Source organism: Papaver somniferum, unplaced genomic scaffold (genome assembly GCF_003573695.1).
Source record: "Papaver somniferum cultivar HN1 unplaced genomic scaffold, ASM357369v1 unplaced-scaffold_135, whole genome shotgun sequence".
Taxonomy (NCBI): domain Eukaryota; kingdom Viridiplantae; phylum Streptophyta; class Magnoliopsida; order Ranunculales; family Papaveraceae; genus Papaver; species Papaver somniferum.
The window spans coordinates 10770681-10778564 of NW_020622713.1; positions in this window are offsets into that span (position 1 = coordinate 10770681).

Below are 7884 nucleotides of genomic sequence, written 5' to 3' on the forward strand. Positions count from 1 at the left end.
GCTAATATAGTAATCTTTAAACCTGTGATGTCGAAAATTTATATATTCTCTCATGTTCATCCGAACGAGAGACTAGGGTCTAACTCTAGTAATCTTTGAATCTGGATGTTACAAACTGATACATTTCTAATCCAGTTCATCCGAACGAGAGACTCAGGTCTAACTCTAGTAATATTTGAACCTGATGTTGAAAACTGATATAATTCTGATCCAGTTCATCCGAACGAGAGACTCAGGTCTAACTCTAGTAATATTTGAACCTGGGATATTGAAAACTCATATATTCTGATCTAGTTCATCCGAACGAGACACTCAGGTCTAACTCTAGTAATTTTGAACCTAGGAGGTTGAAACTGATATATTTCAGATCCAGTTCATCCGAACGAGAGACTTGGTCTAACTCTAATAATATTTGAACCTGGGATGTTGAAACTGATATATTTCTTATCCAGTTCATCCTAACGAGGGACTCAGGTCTAACTCTAGTATATTTGAACCTGGGATGTCGAATACTGAAATATTTCTGATCCAATTCATCCAAAGAGACTCAGGTCTAACTCTAGTAATATTTGAACCTGGGATGTAGAATACTGATATATTTCTGATCCAGTTCATCCGAACGAGAGACTCAGGTCTAACTCTAATAATATTTGAACCTGGGATGTTGAAAACTGATACATTTCTGATCTAGTTCATCCGAACGAGAGACTCAGGTCTAACTCTAGTAATATTTGAAATTGGGATGTCGAAAACTGATATATTTCTGATCTAGTTCATCCGAACGAGAGACTTAGGTCTAACTATAGTAATATTTGAACTTGGGATGTTGAAAACCTATTATATTCTGATCCAATTCATCCGAACGAGAGACTCAGGTCTAACTCTAGCAAATTTTAACTTGGATGTTGAAAACTGATATATTTCTGATCCAGTTCATCCGAACGAGATATCATGTCTAACTCTAGTATATTTGAACCTGGGATTTGAAAACTGATATATTTCTGATCCAGTTCATCCGAACGAGAGACTCAGGTCTAACTCTAGTAATATTTGAACCTGGGATATTGAAAACTGATATTATTTCTAATCTAGTTAATCCGAACGACAGACTCATCTAACCTAGTAATCTTTCAACCTAGGTCGAATACTGATATATTTCTGATTCAGTTCATCCGAACGAAAGACTAAGGTCAAACTCTAGTAATTTTTGAACCTTGGATTAAAAAAACTGATATTTTTATGATCCAGTTCATCCGAACGAGAGACTAAGTTCTAACTCTAGTAATCTTTGAACCTGGGATGTTGCAACTGATATATTTCTGATCCAGCTCATCCCAACGAGAGACTCAGGTTTAACTCTAGAAATACTGGAACCTGTGATGTTGAAAACAGATATATTTCTGATCTAGTTCATCCGAACGAGAGACTCGGGTCTAACTCTAGTAATATTTGAACCTGGTAGTTGAAAACTCATATATTTCTGATCTAATTCATCCGAACGAGAGACTCAGGTCTAACTCTAGTAATATTTGAACCTGGGAGGTTGAAAACTGATATATTTTTATCCAGTCATCCGAACGAGAGACTCAGGTCTAACTCTAGTAATCTTTGAACCTGGGATGTTGAAAACTGATACATTTATGATCCAGTTCTTCCGAACGAGAGACTCAGGTATAACTCTAGTAATATTTGAACCTGGGATGTTAAAAATTGATACATTTCTGATCCAGTTTATACGAACGAGAGACTTAGGTCTAACTATAGTAATCTTTGAACCTGGGATGTTGAAAACTGATACATTTCTGATCCAATTCATCCGAACGACAGACTCGGGTCTAACTCTAGTAATATTTAACTTGGGATGTTGAAAACTGGTATATTTGTGATCCAGTTCATCCGAACGAGAGACTTAGGTCTAACTCTAGTAATATTTGAACTTGGGATGTTGAAAACTGATATATTTCTGATTCAGTTCATCCGAACGAGAGACTCAGGTCTAACTCTAGCAATATTTTAACTTGGGATGTTGCAAACTGATATATATATATATATATATATTAGATCAAGTTCATCCTAACGAGAGACTCAGGTCTAACTCTAGTAATATTTGAAACTGGGATGTCGAATACTGATATATTTCTGATCCAGTTCATCCGGACGAGAGACTCAGGTCTAATTCTAGTAATATTTGAACCTGGGATTTTGAAAACTGATATATTTCTGATCCTGTTCATCCGAACGAGAGACTCAGGTCTAACTCTAGTAATATTTGAACCTGTGATGTTGAAAACTTATATATTTCTGAAACAGTTCAGCCGAACGAGAGACTCAGGTCTAACTCTAGTAATATTTGAACTTGGGATGTCGAAAAATGATATATTTCTGATTCAGTTCATCCGAACGAGAGACTAAGGTCTAAATCTAATAATATTTGAACCTGGGATGTTGAAAACTGATATATGTCTTCTCTAGTTCACCCGAACGAGAGACTCAGGTCTAACTCTAGTAATGTTTGAACCTCGGATGTTGATAACTGATATATTTCTTCTCCAGTTCATCCGAACGAGAGACTAAGGTCTAACTCTAGTAATCTTTGAATCTGGGATGTTGCAAACTGATACATTTCTGATCTAGTTCATCCGAACGAGATACTCAGGTCTAACTCTAGTAATCTTTGAACTTGGGATGTTGAAAAAATGATATATTTCTTTTCTAGTTCATCCGAACGAGAGACTCAGGTCTAACTCTAGTAATATTTGAATCTGGGAAGTTGAAAACTGATGTATTTCTTTTCCAGTTCATCCGAACGAGAGACTAAGGTCTAAATCTAGTAATCTTTGAATCCGGGATGTTGCAAACTTATACATTTCTAATCTAGTTCATCCGAACGAGAGACTCAGGTCTAACTCTAGTAATATTTGAACCTTAGATGTTGAAACTGATATATTTCTCATCCAGTTCTTCCGAACGAGAGACTCATGTCTAACTCTAGTAATCTTTGAACTTGGGATGTTGAAAAATGATATATTTCTTTTCTAGTTAATCCGAACGAGAGACTCAGGTCTAACTCTAGTAATATTTGAATCTGGGAAGTTGAAAACTGATATATTTCTTTTCCAGTTCATCCGAACGAGATACTTAGGTCTTACTCTAGTAGTATTTGAACTTGTGATGTTGAAAACTGATATATTTCTTTTCCAGTTCATCCGAACGAGAGACTCAGGTCTAACTCTAGTAATATTTGAATCTGGGAAGGTTAAAACTGATATATGTCTTCTCCAGTTCACCCGAACGAGAGACTCAGGTCTAACTCTAGTAATCTTTGAACCTGGGATGTTGAAGACGGATATATTTCTTCTCCAGTTCATCCGAACGAGAGACTAAGGTCTAAATCTAGTAATCTTTGGACCTGGGATGTAGAAAACTGATAAATTTCTGATCTAGTTCATCCAAACGAGTGACTCGGGTCTAGATCTAGTAATATTTGAAACTTGGATGTTGAAAACTGATATATTTCTGATCCAGTTCATCTGAACGAGAGACTCAGGTACAACTCTAGTAATCTTTAAACCTGGGATGTCGTAAACTGATACATTTCTTCGCCAGTTCATCCGAACGAGAGACTCAGGTCTAACTCTAGTAATATTTGAACCTGAGATGTTGAAAACTGATATATATTGCTTTTCCAGTTCATCCGAACGAGAGACTCAGTTCCAACTCTAGTAATATTTGAACCTTGGATGTTGAAAACTGATATATTTCTGATCCAGTTGATCCGAACGAGGGACTCAGGTTTAACTCTAGTAATCTTTGAACATGTGATGGTGAAAACTGATATATTTATTCTCTAGTTCATCCTAACGAGAGACTCAGGTCTAACCCTAGTAATCCTTGAACCTGGGATGTCGAAAAATGTATATTTATGATCCAGTTCATCCGAACGAGAGACTCAGGTCTAAATCTAGTAATATTTGATCCTTGGATGTTGAAAACTGGTATATTTATTATCTAGTTCATCCGAACAAGAGACCCGGGTCTAACTCTAGTAATATTTGAACCAGGGAAGTTGAAAACTGATATATTTCTGATCCAGTTCATCCGAACGAGAGACGAAGGCTAAATATAGTAATCTTTAAACCTGTGATGTCGAAAATTTATATATTTCTTCTCATGTTCATCCGAACGAGAGACTAGGGTCTAACTCTAGTAATCTTTGAATCTGGGATGTTACAAACTGATACATTTCTAATCCAGTTCATCCGAACGAGAGACTCAGGTCTAACTCTAGTAATATTTGAACCTTAGATGTTGAAAACTGATATAATTCTGATCCAGTTCATCCGAACGAGAGACTCAGGTCTAACTCTAGTAATATTTGAACCTGGGATATTGAAAACTCATATATTTCTGATCTAGTTCATCCGAACGAGACACTCAGGTCTAACTCTAGTAATATTTGAACCTAGGAGGTTGAAAACTGATATATTTCAGATCCAGTTCATCCGAACGAGAGACTTAGGTCTAACTCTAATAATATTTGAACCTGGGATGTTGAAAACTGATATATTTCTTATCCAGTTCATCCTAACGAGGGACTCAGGTCTAACTCTAGTAATATTTGAACCTGGGATGTCGAATACTGAAATATTTCTGATCCAATTCATCCAAACGAGAGACTCAGGTCTAACTCTAGTAATATTTGAACCTGGGATGTAGAATACTGATATATTTCTGATCCAGTTCATCCGAACGAGAGACTCAGGTCTAACTCTAATAATATTTGAACCTGGGATGTTGAAAACTGATACATTTCTGATCTAGTTCATCCGAACGAGAGACTCAGGTCTAACTCTAGTAATATTTGAAATTGGGATGTCGAAAACTGATATATTTCTGATCTAGTTCATCCGAACGAGAGACTTAGGTCTAACTATAGTAATATTTGAACTTGGGATGTTGAAAACCTATTTATTTCTGATCCAATTCATCCGAACGAGAGACTCAGGTCTAACTCTAGCAATATTTTAACTTGGGATGTTGAAAACTGATATATTTCTGATCCAGTTCATCCGAACGAGATAATCATGTCTAACTCTAGTAATATTTGAACCTGGGATGTTGAAAACTGATATATTTCTGATCCAGTTCATCCGAACGAGAGACTCAGGTCTAACTCTAGTAATATTTGAACCTGGGATATTGAAAACTGATATATTTCTAATCTAGTTAATCCGAACGACAGACTCAGGTCTAACACTAGTAATCTTTCAACCTAGGATGTCGAATACTGATATATTTCTGATTCAGTTCATCCGAACGAAAGACTAAGGTCAAACTCTAGTAATTTTTGAACCTTGGATTAAAAAAACTGATATTTTTATGATCCAGTTCATCCGAACGAGAGACTAAGTTCTAACTCTAGTAATCTTTGAACCTGGGATGTTGCAAACTGATATATTTCTGATCCAGCTCATCCCAACGAGAGACTCAGGTTTAACTCTAGAAATACTGGAACCTGTGATGTTGAAAACAGATATATTTCTGATCTAGTTCATCCGAACGAGAGACTCGGGTCTAACTCTAGTAATATTTGAACCTGGTAGTTGAAAACTCATATATTTCTGATCTAATTCATCCGAACGAGAGACTCAGGTCTAACTCTAGTAATATTTGAACCTGGGAGGTTGAAAACTGATATATTTTTTATCCAGGTCATCCGAACGAGAGACTCAGGTCTAACTCTAGTAATCTTTGAACCTGGGATGTTGAAAACTGATACATTTATGATCCAGTTCTTCCGAACGAGAGACTCAGGTATAACTCTAGTAATATTTGAACCTGGGATGTTAAAAATTGATACATTTCTGATCCAGTTTATACGAACGAGAGACTTAGGTCTAACTATAGTAATCTTTGAACCTGAGATGTTGAAAACTGATACATTTCTGATCCAATTCATCCGAACGACAGACTCGGGTCTAACTCTAGTAATATTTAACTTGGGATGTTGAAAACTGATATATTTGTGATCCAGTTCATCCGAACGAGAGACTTAGGTCTAACTCTAGTAATATTTGAACTTGGGATGTTGAAAACTGATATATTTCTGATTCAGTTCATCCGAACGAGAGACTCAGGTCTAACTCTAGCAATATTTTAACTTGGGATGTTGCAAACTGATATATATATATATATATTAGATCAAGTTCATCCTAACGAGAGACTCAGGTCTAACTCTAGTAATATTTGAAACTGGGATGTCGAATACTGATATATTTTTGATCCAGTTCATCCGGACGAGAGACTCAGGTCTAACTCTAGTAATATTTGAACCTGGGATTTTGAAAACTGATATATTTCTGATCCTGTTCATCCGAACGAGAGACTCAGGTCTAACTCTAGTAATATTTGAACCTGTGATGTTGAAAACTTATATATTTCTGAAACAGTTCAGCCGAACGAGAGACTCAGGTCTAACTCTAGTAATATTTGAACTTGGGATGTCGAAAAATGATATATTTCAGATCCAGTTCATCCGAACGAGAGACTTAGGTCTAAATCTAATAATATTTGAACCTGGGATGTTGAAAACTGATATATGTCTTCTCTAGTTCACCCGAACGAGGGACTCAGGTCTAACTCTAGTAATGTTTGAACCTCGGATGTTGATAACTGATATATTTCTTCTCCAGTTCATCCGAACGAGAGACTAAGGTCTAACTCTAGTAATCTTTGAATCTGGGATGTTGCAAACTGATACATTTCTGATCTAGTTCATCCGAACGAGATACTCAGGTCTAACTCTAGTAATCTTTGAACTTGGGATGTTGAAAAAATGATATATTTCTTTTCTAGTTCATCCGAACGAGAGACTCAGGTCTAACTCTAGTAATATTTGAATCTGGGAAGTTGAAAACTGATATATTTCTTTTCCAGTTCATCCGAACGAGAGACTAAGGTCTAAATCTAGTAATCTTTGAATCCGGGATGTTGCAAACTTATACATTTCTAATCTAGTTCATCCGAACGAGAGACTCAGGTCTAACTCTAGTAATATTTGAACCTTGGATGTTGAAACTGATATATTTCTCATCCAGTTCTTCCGAACGAGAGACTCAGGTCTAACTCTAGTAATCTTTGAACTTGGGATGTTGAAAAATGATATATTTCTTTTCCAGTTAATCTGAACGAGAGACTCAGGTCTAACTCTAGTAATATTTGAATCTGGGAAGTTGAAAACTGATATATTTCTTTTCCAATTCATCCGAACGAGATACTTAGTTCTAACTCTAGTAGTATTTGAACTTGTGATGTTGAAAACTGATATATTTCTTTTCCAGTTCATCCGAACGAGAGACTCAGGTCTAACTCTAGTAATATTTGAATCTGGGAAGGTTAAAACTGATATATGTCTTCTCCAGTTCACCCGAACGAGAGACTCAGGTCTAACTCTAGTAATCTTTGAACCTGGGATGTTGAAGACGGATATATTTCTTCTCCAGTTCATCCGAACGAGAGACTAAGGTCTAAATCTAGTAATCTTTGGACCTGGGATGTAGAAAACTGATAAATTTCTGATCTAGTTCATCCAAACGAGTGACTCAGGTCTAGATCTAGTAATATTTGAAACTTGGATGTTGAAAACTGATATATTTCTGATCCAGTTCATCTGAACGAGAGACTCAGGTCCAACTCTAGTAATCTTTAAACCTGGGATGTCGTAAACTGATACATTTCTTCGCCAGTTCATCCGAACGAGAGACTCAGGTCTAACTCTAGTAATATTTGAACCTGAGATGTTGAAAACTGATATATATATTGCTTTTCCAGTTCATCCGAACGAGAGACTTCGGGGATGTTAAAAAATGATATATTTTTGATCCA